Raw genomic sequence first — 14,176 nt, 5'->3', positions numbered from 1 at the left:
GTGTGCAATGTAATAGAAGGCGCCATGCACTTGGGAGTGAAGAAGTCTTAGCCTAATGCTTTTGTTTCTTTTTTTTCCCCCTCCTTACCTCTTCATCTATTTTAATTTGGCAGCTTGGAGAGCAGCTGCTTCAGTTGTGATATTTATTTATCTATAGGGAGCCCGAGGCCTGTGGGTAAGAGGTGAGCTTTAATAAAACTTATAAATAAATAAATAAAAGTAAAAACACCTCCTCCCCGGAACCATACATCTCTGTCACCTCTGGGCACACAGAAAGACCCCTATCACACAGTGCTTCTCTTCGTGGGCAGAAGGGAAAATATCATGAAGCTTGAGTTCCTTTGGTTTATCGGAACTTGGTACACTACACAAGTCTTTCCATAGTTTTCTGACCTGCGGGTAGAGAGAGCAAAGGTGCTTAGAGCAGGTTGGGGGAGTGAAGGGGAAAGAATTAAGCCCTTGAGACAAGGGGGGGGGGAAAGTATTACCTGAAGGTTAAAAGGGCAGAACTTGAGACCTTGAGTCCAGACTGGCCTCAGGTTTCGTGTCTGGGTTCTTCTCGTCCTTTACCTGCTCACTCTTGCTCCCGGTTGTAACTCCAGGTGTTTAATGCAGCCGGGTAAGGGGAGTTCTTGAACTGCACGTAGTCAAAGGTGCTGAAAGCCTTGGGAGAGAAAGTTTCTCCTGTATCCACCAGCCGGGGCCTGCCTTTGTACACGCACGTGCACATCCACACATGGGGACACACATATAGTCAGTCTGTCTGTCTGTCTATCTCTCACCCCCACAAGCTAGGCATGGGTGGTGCCACTCCACCTGGTCTGGGGCTGTTGCAGAGCCATGGAATTCTCTAGTCACTTCCTATAGCTGTCTGAACTTCAAAACCTCACCATCCGGCACTGATCCTCTGGGAAGGTTTCTATGACCCTTGCGCTTCTGAAGGCCCCATCCTTTCAGCCGGTGATTCTATGGGCCTTGCTTGTCAGCATCGAAGCTGGCCCTTGGAACAGATCTCTGTGATCGCATCCCCAAAGAGGGCACTCCTCAGTCACAGTAAAAAGAAGGACATACCTATGGCTTTTGGGGCTAGTCAGTGCTTCTGTGACAATACACAAGGCCAGGTTTAGGAACAGGAGGTCAATGGGGTCCTACCAAGCAGTGGGAGCTGGAGGCAGTCCCCACCAGTCACGGGATAAGCAGGACTGAGGGAACTGGGAGACTGGGAGCCCACCCACAGTAATAACAAGAAGAAAGAGAAGGAGCACCCGGTTAATTTCAGGGTGATTTTATTCTTTGGCCTCAGTGCTCTCTGCTGTCAAGTATGAGAAGCCAGTGTGCGATGGGGTGGATGGCAGCTAGAAGTGAGCCAAAAGGCATCTCATCCCGCTCCCTTGCTGAGCGGTAGCGGGAAAAATAAGCTGTAAGGTCCTAGGCCTCTTTGCCAGTTGTCTCCGCAGTTAGAAATCATTGCTCATTCAGGGGTCCTTTTTATATGCCCATGGGTGAGAAGGGGCTCGTCCAAACCCTGGACTTTCATTGTGTCATTCCCCCCCCACACAAGTCTTACTTCAATTTTCCCATGTTGAAAGTTTTGCCCTTTCCTGCTTTATCCTGTGCAAAAACAGTTAGCTTTTAACGACCAAGACTTAGAGCTCCGACGAGGAATCGAGGCTTCTTATGTTGTAAGCCGTTCTTTTCCCCGATAAAGCAGAACAACGCGTTGTCCTTTGTCCCTGTGCCGCTTCCTGTCTCCCTCCCCCCACTGCGTGCCTCTCTCTCGTTCGTATTTACCTCTGTCTGTACCTCTCTTTTTTCCTCAGCTTCTCCTCCTCTTATCATTGACCCCCCCCACCTCTCCCTCTTTCTTTCCTCTCGCTCCCCAGCCCCCCTTCCTTGAGCATTAAGTATAAACACGGTTTTGAAGTGGCACTCGAATAAGCATGCAGCAATGAGATTACGCCTAATTGCGTGGGCTCCCATGATAAATCTTCAAATAATGCCTTGGTATTAACCTGTCCAGATTTAAAGGCCACATGTTGCAACATGGAACCACCTGGAACCACCTGGTTCAGGCCCTAAATCTCGTTAAGAGGATGATGAGTTTATTTCAGACTAGTCTTGGGTTTAAGAATTAGCATTTAGGGGAGTTCGCAGAAGTTGAGGCAAGGGGAGGGCGTTAGGAAGAGGAAAGTAAGTTGGTGAAGGAAGGAGGGAGAGAGGAAAGGAGGGAGCAGAGAGGCAGGAGAGCTAATGGGAAGTTTGGCAAGGAGATGAGACGTCTTAGCGATCTTAGCTAATGCTCTGTCTGGCTGGCTCACGGGGACAGCTGTCAGCCTGTTGCTTCAGGAAGGAAGGGGGAGCCTTCTCATGCCTAGAGCCTGGTCATGTGCCGTCATGCTCATGTTCTCCGTGGTCGTCTGCTGTGGCCTGGTGATCAGTGATGAGAGGACCCGCTGGCCACGTGGCTGCCCTACCTCCAAAGTGGCAGAGAGGGGGCCATTTTTGAAATGCCCCCTCTGAGATGTGAGGAGCTGTGAGGAGTTCTCAGAATGGCAGTCTGTGTGTCAGAATGGTTGGCCTTGTGATTCCGGTGGTCTTACGACAAGTAGCAGTGAGTCATCGCTGCCCTTGGGACCTGTGTGTGTGCACGCTGTGTCCCTACGGGGCCCAGAATCTGTCTTCCTGGCGTCGGGAGCTCCCATCTGCCTCTACAAGCACTGTACCCCAGGGTTCTGCCTACACAGTGTGCTTTATTAAAAAACAGATAGCTCATCGATTCTCCTCCTAGGTGGCCTCTGAGACATTCACAAAGATATAGGGCTCATAAGAACCTAGAAAACTATCGACCTTTTTTTTTTTTTTTTTTTTTATCACATTTGTGATAGAACATTGTGCAGATTCCACACCCATCGATCTGATACAGTGATGGATTGGGGTGCGACTGTCCTTGGAGTGATCATCAGCGCCTCTATCACAGCACACAGTTATCCTTTCTTCCTTGTGGTTGGGAAAATTAAGTTCTAGTCTCGTAGCAAGTTTGATGATTGTCATACAATGTTGTTGTCTGTATCCCAGGAAACTCTGGATCTCATCCACCCCCTCCTCATTTTTGCATGGGGAAACTGAGGATCAGAGGGAAGGGGTGACCCACCCAGATCTCCTGTTCAGTACACACAGGCTCCTTCATTAGGTCTTAGCACAAATATGTCTGCCAAGGGTCGTCTTTGAACATCACCTAGCCCAGCAGCGCTGCTTTCGGATGGGCGCCCTGTCAAGCCTTTTCACAGAACCCTACGTTTATACGTTTAATTGTACAGGAATCGGTGATTCCTGTATCTTTGCGTTAAGTATGTACGTATGCACTTTTGTGCATGTGCATACGTGTTTTTCCTACTGGGTGGAACTCTCTGTGGCAGGGGTTCCTGCCACAGCCCCCAGCCCTCTCATCGGGCTGTGCCCAGAGGCACTGCGGACCCATTAATGTTGAGTGAGGAAAGGTTCCAGTTTCTTGACTTTCCAGGTTGCCTTCAAAACACCTTAGTGCAGAGGCAGGCCCAATTCCTGTTCCCAGAAAGAATCAAATTATGGCATGATTATAGACCCGATGACTCCCCTTCCCACACGAGTTCTGGAGAAGCATGCCCCCTGTTTCTGCGACGACAAGCCAACAATCTGCTTCAAATCCTGTCAGTAGGTTTTTGCCTTTGTCACAGTGGGGATAGGGCACTGTGATGGACTTTGTATAAATGCAGAATAGCAAACTACATCCACCACCCTCCAGGGTCGAAATAACAATGCAATATCTATCTCCTGTTTATCGAGGCCTTAGTGTGTCAACCACTGTCTGCGCATTCAGCCCATCGATCAAGGAGGCGTATAATCTCCATTTTACAGGTGCAGGAACTGAGGTTTGGGGAGCTTAGGTAATGTACACAGCTCGTGGGCTGCAGAGTTTACCTGTCAGCCTAGAGAAGATAAAGACCGAAAGCCGAAAGGAAGCTAAATAAATACTTTCTGAGTGTTAGAAGGGTAGTGGGGGGGGGGGGGCAGTGACATCTGTCATTAGTTAACCCAGCGGGAGGCACCCCGCTCACCAGGTGGCTGTCTGCTGTGAGGCTCAGCATCAGACGAGGCCCATAAATGATGGGGTGAAATTGAGGAGGGGACAGGGATGGGGAGAACCTCAGACTTCACCGTGTCTTGCCATGTTCAGTTTGGCACGTCGCTGTTTTATTTATTTCTTTGGCTCAAAGTTCAGACCTCTCTGCCAAATATTTTTGTCTTTTGTGTAAGTACATAAGATATTTTTAAAGGTTTAAGCTAAAAGAATAGTACCCACACCCCTCGTTTCCCTCCCCCTCCGGCTTTTGTCAGACAAACCCCAAGCCCAGGGCCCCGCCAGAGGGTGGCACATGTAGTTCCCCTAGCTGCCATGTGGTGGTGCTGTTCTTTTAGTTATCTCGGCCATGCTCGTCCAATATTTATTTTCGATGAGTAATTTGTTTATCAGGAGGTTATTTTAATCTAATTTTGGCCATATTTGCTGTTCCACACTATCTGTGCTTCCCAGCGTTAGCAGCTTGCATGTCTTGAAGGAAATTAGCTGAAGATGGTCTCGAAGGCATTTGCTCAGCCGTTATTTAAGGGAGCTGGGAGGAGGCGGGGTGAGCGGAGCCGGTATTGAAAAAGCCTCGGGCGTTTGCTCGGTTCCTGGTGATGCCGGCATGACTGACCAGGACTTCCGGGGGGCGTCAGGGAGCTTCCCCGGCAGCTTCTGAGAGGGCCGCCTCTGGAAAACAGCAGCCGACCCTACGGTTACCTTTCCCCATCTTCCTCGCACCCTCCTGATAACCTGCGTCTTCCTCACCTTCACCATCAAGGTCAAAGCACTTCAGGAAGACGCCCGTGTGCCTTTCCGCAGTCCGCCTCCACCTGATGTCCCATCTGATAATGGGTTGCAGGGCCTGTGAGCCCTGGAGGAAGTGGGAAGGAGGTGGGAGGGGTGGGGTGCGGTGTCGAAAGAGAATCATTGTTTGAGTGACCGTGGGGTGTCGCTGTTCATCACTTGCACCTGCCAGGCGTGTGACTCTCCCATGTTACGTACAGGAAGGTGAAATTAGGGGGCGCTGATGTCTTTCCCAAAATCCCACCAGTGGCGAGTGGACAGCTGAAATTAAAACTTGGTCGCGACTGTTTCCGAAGCAGAAAACCTTCGCGTTTCAACCCTGACCCCCATCTTCCATGTGCAGCTGGTGGACCGCGTGACTTTGAATGAGTTCTCTGTCATTGCACTTGACTTCAGTTTGGTGCACCAAAAATGAGAGAGCTATGCAAATGAGTAGTTTGGGAAATCTTTAAGAGAAGAAACGTGTAAAAAAAAAAAAGTTTTAGGAGGAAACGACATATCTAAAGCTGATAAAATGGGAGCAGAAGGAGGAAGGAGACCCCAGTGAATGAGAGCCTGCCTTTTCTTTGCTAACTCTGGGGACTAAGATGCCTGATTAAACAGACGAGGAGGGCCAGCCTCCAGGACTGGTAGGATGGGCAGGAGAGTGAATGAGTCACTTTCTCAAGGTGGCCAGGGCATTCAGACACCCACACGGGGTCCAACAGAGCTGAGGACGGTGGTGTCGAATTTTTCCTGCTTGACACAAAACCTGGTCACGTAAAATAACGTAGTGATAAGACTGCCAACAATCCTGCTTCTCACACCCAGGCAGGGTGCTGTCCTCCAACCTGGTGGTCCTGTTCCCTGGTGCTAGTTTACCTTGTCCTGTCTGTAGGCTTTCCCTGTAGCTTGGCTGTTGCTGGCAGGTTTGGGCCATGTTGTTGCCTTGGCAGCAGCATGAGTGTCTTCAGGAAGGCTCAGGGCAGTGGATGAAGGTGGGAGGTGTTTGCCGAAAACTCAGACCTCTCACTCTCTGAAAGGATTAGACATGGAAAACAGTGTTCGCACGATGGTCACAATTCTGGCTTTCATGAGACTGGATTCAAATCGTGGCCACACGGGGCATAGTCTTTAAATACTATGCTTTAGTTTTCTCATCTTTAAAGACGAGGGAAGATAATACCTTCCAAGGATAATTAATAGGATTCGAACTAGGTAATATCCAGGTAATGGGAACATAGCACTAGATCTTAGTAAACCTCTGCAAAGGTCAACTCTCATTTTGATCATCACCATCACTTGGAAAATCCCGGAGTTGATCATGCAAAGGCATCATACATCCTCCAATGCATTTTTATCAGCGCCCCCCCGAGTGCTGACTGATCCATCATTGTGTTCAGTGACTGTCTTCCTTCTAGAAGCTTTTTCCATACCAGGAGTAAGTAAGCAAAGGGGTGTAGCCAGTTCGGAATGTTGGGGTGACTCACGTGCACTTCGTTTCTGTCCTGGGGCATCAGGGGTTAAGATCCAGGATCGCTGAGCTCTAGGACTTGTGTCATCCTGGCGTAATGAGTGACTGGCTGTGGATTGACGGAGATAAAGTATCACGGAGATTTAAAGAGATAGAAAGATAAGCATCGCCTGGCCGTGAGCGTGCCGGCAGCTTGCTCATCACACTCAGGATCGACTGTGCGATTGTTTGTTTATGTCAAGGTGTAAGTCGAGCATTCTAATAATGATGGCTTACGAAGCACCTTTTCGTACATTATCTCATCTAATCTTCACCGTACCCCTGCAGGACAGGTACATATTGAACTATTTATTCTACAGCAGCGGTTCTCAGCATGAGCTATTGTGCCACCTTGGGAACATTTAGCAAGGTCTGGGGACATTTTCGGTTGGTACGTCTGCAGGGGGTGGGGGTGCTCCTGGCGTCTAGTGGGACAGCCCCGCTCCACTCCAAGAAATCACATCCAGCCCCACATGTCAACAGCGCAAGGCTGCGAAACTGTTCTACAGCAAACACGATGAGACTCAAAGAGGTCGGCAGACTTGCACAAGATTATATGCCGTGTGCCTGGCGCCTGGGGCGGAGGCCCAGCCCATCCCTCCACCCCATGACTGGAGAGTTTCAGGTCTTTCACTTTTTTTTTTTTTCCTAACAAAGAAAGAAAACAGGTTTAATTTTTAAATGAAATCCTTTGCAGAGCCATGGCACGTATACAGATGACAGTGAAGCTGCTCCGGTCGCAGTGGGGATGAGAGATCCCGCTCAGCCTCTTCCTGATGCCCCTCCCTCCACCATTCCTGGGGCACACAGCATGCCCCCCATTCAGTGAGACCCAGAGAACACCAGACCCCTCTTGGCACCATCAGACCTTCCAGGTTCCCTGGAGCCATGACGCATTTTGAGCAGGGGACAGCAGCATCTGGGTTGTGCTTTAATAGGGTGCGTTGAGTGATGGAGGGGAACAGGAGGCGTAGGGGCCAAGCAGCAGGCTGTCGCTGGCATAGTCCAGCTTGTAGGAGAGAGGGCCCTAAGGGTCACAGGAGAGAGGAGTCAGAACGAGGAGGCCCGAGGCCCACGGTCCCGTGATTTTATGGTGATGTGCTACCGGCTGACGTGGGCTACAGGCCAGGAGCAGAGGCAAAGGCCGTTTGCACACTCACAGTCTGGAGGCATGATGCAGCGTGGACCACTTTGCATGTGATATTTGCAACACTGCAGATTCGTTTTCCTGCAGCCCGTGTTACTTGTCTGTACCCTGCCCGGAAGCAGGCTGTGCCACCAACAGACAGGCGCCTTGCATGTCACTTGATGGAGAAAGGCAGGTGGGGAAGGGCTCTGTTTTTCCTGATGTAGGTCCTGGCTTTCTTCTCAACATGTCATTTTCTGGTGAGTCGACGGTGGAAACAGCAAAGTGGAACCGGGTGGTCGGTTTTCTGCAGGGACGCAGGAGGGACAGTGAGTGGCTTTGCCTTGGGGCTTAGCCAGTGTGTTTTCCCTTACCAAGAATCTGGGAAAGTTGGGGTCCGGGTACCGTGGATCATTTCTGAGGGCTTTCTTGCAGAGATGGCAAAAGCGTAACAGAGAGGAGGGGAAGGGCATCTCGGCCTCACGTGCTCCCTGCTTTTGCATTACACACTGCGATGTATGTCCGAGAGGAGGGGGTCGTGCCTGCCTCCCCCTCCCGCCAGCTGCTGCTCTCCCCTCAGCTTCTTCACCTGGCTTCAGCTCCCAGACTGTTTGTGTCATTTGCACTCACCAAGACTGGGCTTTCCACTGGTTGTACTCTCGAGATTTCTAGAAATTCCCATCCCCAGATCTCTGCATCCTCGTTCCTTCCTATTGTTCAGGTTTCAGCTCCAAGGCCCGTTCCTCGAAGGGTCTTCCCTGACCACCCGATTGAAAGTAAACACCTCACGTGGTCACTGCAGTGCTCGCCACTGTGAGAAATGACCAGGTTTTTTTTTTTTCTTTTTGTTCATGCCGATTTGGATCTGCCCCTCCCGGCTTCCCCATGGGAAGGTGAGCCGCTTACCAGCAGAGACTGTCTCATTTCCTGCTGTGTCTCCTTCGATAGTACCTGGCCCATACTAGCGCACAGGCAGTTCCTAAATAGGTGTTTGTTGAATGAATGAATGATGGTGCCTTTGGTTTTCAGTGGACAAGCAGGGTTTTAGTGGATAATTGACTGTGCATTTAGCCACAGCAGGATATGACTTTCAGGACAAAATGTCTCTGCTTATTTGCATGTACAGAGCAAACCTCTTAGGTGATCACCTCTCACTGGAAACCAACTCACTCATTTTACGAAATTTTCTAGCTAACAATGTTGAAAAATTCATTATGCTTCTTCAAATTTAAGATGTCACTGACTATGAGATGCACCATTTTTTAAGAGTGAAAAAAATCCTGCCCGTTATAATTGAAAAACAATTGTTGGTAAAAAAAAAAAAAAAAAAAAAAAAAAGTGCCTTAATTTTGAAAATGCTGAGATATGAAAAAATGTATGCCTTTGAGCTGATAAGGTACAAGATGAAATTGAGTCATCACGTGGGCTATAGAGTCCTGCATCGGAGGAGGCTGGCATCTGGAGCATGTTACCTTAGCGACACGCAGCCCAACGCCCTTCCTTGGACATGGCACTCCCTACGAGCTAGAGGAAGGGCTGGGGCGTGCAGAGGAAGGGCAGGTGTGGATTCTGAGGTTTTCCTAACATGGGGGAAATTTCTGTGGTTTGAGAATGTGTCTGTGGAAAGTTCTTAGTAGGAGTTGGTGACTGAAACGAAACAAAACGAAACAATAAAACAAAACAAAGAACAGAATGGACGAGTCTATATCTAAAACAGTGTCATGGCAGACGGTCCCTCAGCCTTCTCAGCCACGATTTCCGCAGCTTACGAGAAGTGTCTTTGATTTTATGAAGGCAGGCCACGAGAAAAGAAGATCTGCGTGAAACCAAAATCTCCATTATAGTCATGTGTACTGAAGTGCTTCTATTCTTCAAAAAAAAATTATATATATATAGATATATATATATATATATCTATATATATATATCTGCAAGCTAGTTTCACATCGTTATTCTATTGAAACTAGTAACAAACAAGCGTAAGTGTCACCACCAATGAGGTTAAGATGAGCTGTATTTCTTCTGTGCATATTATCGCTACTGCTCCTCGAGCCACTCCTGCAGCTGCTGGGGGAGGAAGCGAGTGACGGCTGAGTCATTCTCGTCTCCGCCATGGCTTTGCACGCACGTTTTGGGCCTGACTTCTGGGCTGGCCTCATGGAGTCACTGGCCGGGTGTCTGCAGGCTCCATGTATGTCCTCTAGCGACCTGAGGAACCACAGGCCATTCACTGAGTCTTCAAACCTTCTCAGGTTTCCTATTAAAAATCAACTCTTACCACAGTTTAGGGGTCTGGGAGGGAGCAGAGAAGGTGGCTGAGGGGGTTCGGGTGCAGGGGCCGAGACAAGTTAAATTTGTCTGAAAGCCACTCCCCTCAGCCTTCAGGCGTTCCTCTGGCTTTATTTCCGTTCGCCTCTCAGAAACCTTCTTCAAGATGCTGATTCTCGTGGTAACTGTTCAAGGTCTTTATATCGATGCAAAAAAGTGTAAACCACACTCGCCAGGGTCAGGAGTTGTGCGGACAACAATATGGGATGCCCACTTTGGAGGCAGATGGGATTCCACTTGCCGTTTATAAGCTCGGCGCATTTAAATAAGTTGCTTAACTTCTCCCAATCTCCGTGTCTTCGCTTGTAAAGGGAGGAATGCAATGCTGGTCTCAGAGCATTTCCAGGCGATGAATGAGGCGATGGTGTAAAATGGTTGTTTCGCTGCTGAGCACGCAGGGAGCGTTCAGTAAATAAATACTGGGTAATCGTACCTGGTGTTATGGTCACAACGCAGGCTGCTTGGTGTTCACATGGTATGATTCAGAAGTCTTGATACAAGTCTACTTTGTTCAGAAATATTTTCTAAATTGACTCCTTGAAAAGACCACTGGACCAATCTGGGGCAAAGAATCATGAGTGTATACTTCCTGAAGTCAGAGTCACTATCACCTGGAATTTTAGCAAAGTGTGTCCCAAAGGGGAGTTCTAGGCTGGAATGTCACAGTGAGAGCCACGCTTCAAAGGGGGTCTTTCAGTGTGGTGGGGGTAGGGGTCCTGATTGAGATCAGATGACGTATGTGGCATACTTGGTCATCAGGGGTGGAGGACACAGTGAGGAAGGGGCATGGAAGCAAACTTTGGAGACTAGACAAGGGATTGATAAGCCCAGTTGATTGTTCTTCCATTCCGGAAAGGGGGCCATTATTCTGAAAAGGATATGCTGAATTGTCAATAGTTCACGTGAATGAATTTTCATGAAGTTTCTGAAACAAATGATGATGCTACTTAATCTTCCTGGGCAAGAACTCCTGGGGATAGTGATGTCACGTTATGCTGGCTGAAGATGGTTTCTGTTTGTAAGGATGATGAGGGCCCAAATCCTGTTTTTATTCTCGCTCATATAGGCCTTACAAAAGTGAGGGTGGGGTATTGAACACTTAGTCATCATCTGTCACGAGGGCCTAAGAACACTAACTAGACTTCTTAAAGTGCTTTAGTGTCATGGGACCCAATCATGGTAAATCTTGCCAGAGAGGGGACTCTAAAGGTTATGTTACGGGCATTGTCTGTAGGGGCAGCTGGGATGAAATGAGATGTAACCCTAGTGTGTGTATATTCCAGGGTGTCTGAGGACAGCGAGGTAAAACCGGTGGCCATTTTGGGGTGAGAATCCAGTTACGTGACATGGGGATTAAGGGTCACTGATTATAAATTGTCCTTATTTTGAGACTTTTCCTTGGGCTGTTCTCGCTGGTGAAAGGTATGTGAAGTTCAGGTGTCATCCTTATGGGGAAGAACGGCTCTTCATTGAGCACATACCTAGGGCCAGGTGCTGTGCTATGCCTTCCTTCCTTATAATGGACTCGTAAGGCTGGTGTTTTAATTTTTTTTTTTTGTCTTGCTTTAATATTTGCAGGTGATGGAACTAGAGTTCAGAATGACTAAGTAACTTAACCAAGGTTACACAGCTGGAGAGTGGTAGAGCCCAAATTAAAATCGACCGCTCTCTGGCTCCGGGGCTGCTCCTCCCTGAGGCTGTGAGAGGCCGTAAGCTCGTGTTCTGAGCACTGGGCACTTTGTTGTCCGTGATCATAGAGGGGGAGTGGGAAGGACAAACAGATGATGCTTGTCATGGCGATGGTGACAGGTGCAATAGGCAGCAGGAGGTGAGTGTTTATTACGTGCACCAGAGGTCCAGTCGTCTGCTCCCTACATATTATTTCCTTTAACTTTCTCAGCACCCCATGAGGAGGGTTTGGGGGTGAGGAGTTAAAGACTCAGAACTCCTCTCCGTTCATCCCACTTGATTAGGATAAACCCATCTCCTTAGGAAATTAAAAAACTAATTTCTTTCTTTCTTTCTTTTTTTTTTTTTAAAGAATTAAAGAACAGGAATTTTTTTTCCCCAAGAATATCTGAGGAGATTCATTTATGTAAGCCAACTAAAGTGCAGCCGGTCTGTTTCGAAGAGGGCTGGGGGACCCGGGGACTTCTCCTACCCCTGCTCCCCGCAAACTTTCAAACCCTGTGTTTTCCCCTGTCTATTTGGGTTGCCTCGGAGAAGCGGTGTTTCCCCTCATCTTCCAGGGCTCCTCCTCGTCGCTGATCCTTGTGACCCTCATTTCATCCTTTGGCTCTTCTCGATTGCTCTTCCTCATTTTGATGAATCTCCTCTTGTCGGGTTTTAGATACGTATTGACTTTTACAAAAGTCTCCCAGCCATTCTCAGGGACGGATTGACTGACGGCTGGGTGGGGGAGGGGAAGGAGGTGCAGCTACTCTAGATGTTCGTAAACGTGACAGCTTTGTTGAGCGTTAACATGAAATCGTGAATAAAATCACTGGAGTTTGATAAAGGGTTTTTCTCTCAAATAATTAAATGGTTTTTTCCACCATTATCCTCCTCCTACCTGCAAAAAAAAAAAAAAAAAAAAAAATCATGAATGTCCTTAGGATAGCACGTTATTAGTATCTTATCCTTAAATAGAGAAAAGCCCAAGGTCTTTAACCATTCTGGCATCTTTTCAGCGGGCAATTCTTCCCTTTAATACCTCCTACTTAATCCTCAATTTTCTTTTAAACATCAGATATCGGAGAGGCAGGAACTTCATTTAGGCAGTAAAGAACTTTAGTGCTTTGTGGCCAGGACCAGCCAAGGAGAGAAATATTTTTGATACAAAAGAATAATTCATTCAAGGAGGTAATGAAGGCGATTTAAACCTTCCACAAACACATCACCGAGTGAATAATGCTCATCACTCTCAGTCAGGGTCATGGCTGAATGAAATTTGAAAAAAAAGTAAAGAAAGTAAAATCAACTGCAGAAATGGGTCAAAAATCTCAGTGGGGCTCAGTCAAGCCTGACCATTTAGAATTTGACAAACAAGCAGAAAAAAAAAAAAAAGGATTTCATTAATATTATGAGAAAACCGTTCTTGAGAAAAGCACTGAATTTTCATGTTGTTATTAGTTTTTTCACTGATGTGCACTTACATGGTCTTAGCGAAATGGCTGACTCTGAGCTGAAATTCGTGCTCACCTGACGACAGTTCGGGGGGGTTTTTCTCAGACACACTCGGCCAGAGGCGTAGATGGTCTCTAACCAGTGCAAACAGTGTGGCTCATGGAGATTAGCAGGAGTGAGAGGGCAGGGGTGCAGGATTTGAAAATGCGTGCCCGAGGGTCACCATGGCACAGGAGTGTGGACGACCAGGCCTCTCCTGGGTAGATTGGAACGGTACCCGTGCGCCCACCCACCCCGTAGCCGAGGACTCGAACGTGAAAAGTGGCAGATGCCTCTTGTTGAAAGAGGTACCTTGGACTATTCTTCCCCCCCATGTTTTCCCAAAGGGAATTTAAGTGATACCTTTGGAAAAATCAGGAAACCATCTACTCTTCCCATCAAATGGGTGTCACAGGACGTGCCGACCAGGATCCTTCCCCTGACAGAGAGAAGTCACGGTGTTGAACGCATGGAGGGCACGGCGAAGGCACGGCTGCTGCTCTTCACCGCGTGTGGGGAGGCCGTGCCACGCTCCCCGTGGGTGTCCATCCAACCTCTGCCTGGACGTTTTCATTCCCGGAGGCTCGCGGCCACAGAGGGGCCATCCTCTTGGTGGCTAGCCTTGACTGGGCCGAGTTTCTCTCTTGGACTGTGTCAGACCTCCTGGTTCTCCATAAACTGGCTTCCGTTCTCTTTGGGAAAAACACCCAGTGTAACTCTTACACATGACAGCCTTTTAGATCTTACGTCTCACTCCGTGTCTTCTCCTTCCCAAAATAAACCGTATTGTTTACTCAACCTGGTGACAATGTTCTAAGCCCACTGAGATTTAGGGAAAAAAGAATGGAAATCTGGTGGAAATTCTCTCTCTCTCTCTCTCTCTCTCTGTCTCTCTCTCTCTCCCCCCCTCCCTCCCTCCCCCCCCTCTCTCTCTCTCTCTCCCTCTCTCCCTCTCCCTACCCCCCCACACTAGTACAATTTTTTATCAACTATTTCAGAATACGTTGCCAATATTTCTATACTCCAATACTCCAATTCTGAATTTCCTAAAAACAATGATATTCTCTTACATAATCACAGTTTATCAAAATCTAATGTACATTGATACAATACTATCAGTTAATCTACAGATCTTACTTCAAATTTTACAAATTGCCTT

The 14,176-nt window shown here is 48.1% G+C and overlaps 1 protein-coding gene across 1 annotated transcript in view; it reads left to right on the top strand.

Moving 5' to 3' along the window:
* The window catches only part of AGBL1 (ATP/GTP binding protein like 1), a 350,762-nt gene that overhangs the window by 49,255 nt on the left and 287,331 nt on the right, over positions 1–14,176 (top strand). The gene's annotated exons all lie outside the window — the stretch shown is intronic.

The sequence above is a fragment of the Rousettus aegyptiacus genome, unplaced genomic scaffold (assembly GCF_014176215.1).
Source record: "Rousettus aegyptiacus isolate mRouAeg1 unplaced genomic scaffold, mRouAeg1.p scaffold_m13_p_14, whole genome shotgun sequence".
Lineage (NCBI taxonomy): Eukaryota > Metazoa > Chordata > Mammalia > Chiroptera > Pteropodidae > Rousettus > Rousettus aegyptiacus.
Note: the sequence above shows the minus strand (reverse complement) of the source record. Positions and strands in the feature narration are given on the sequence as shown.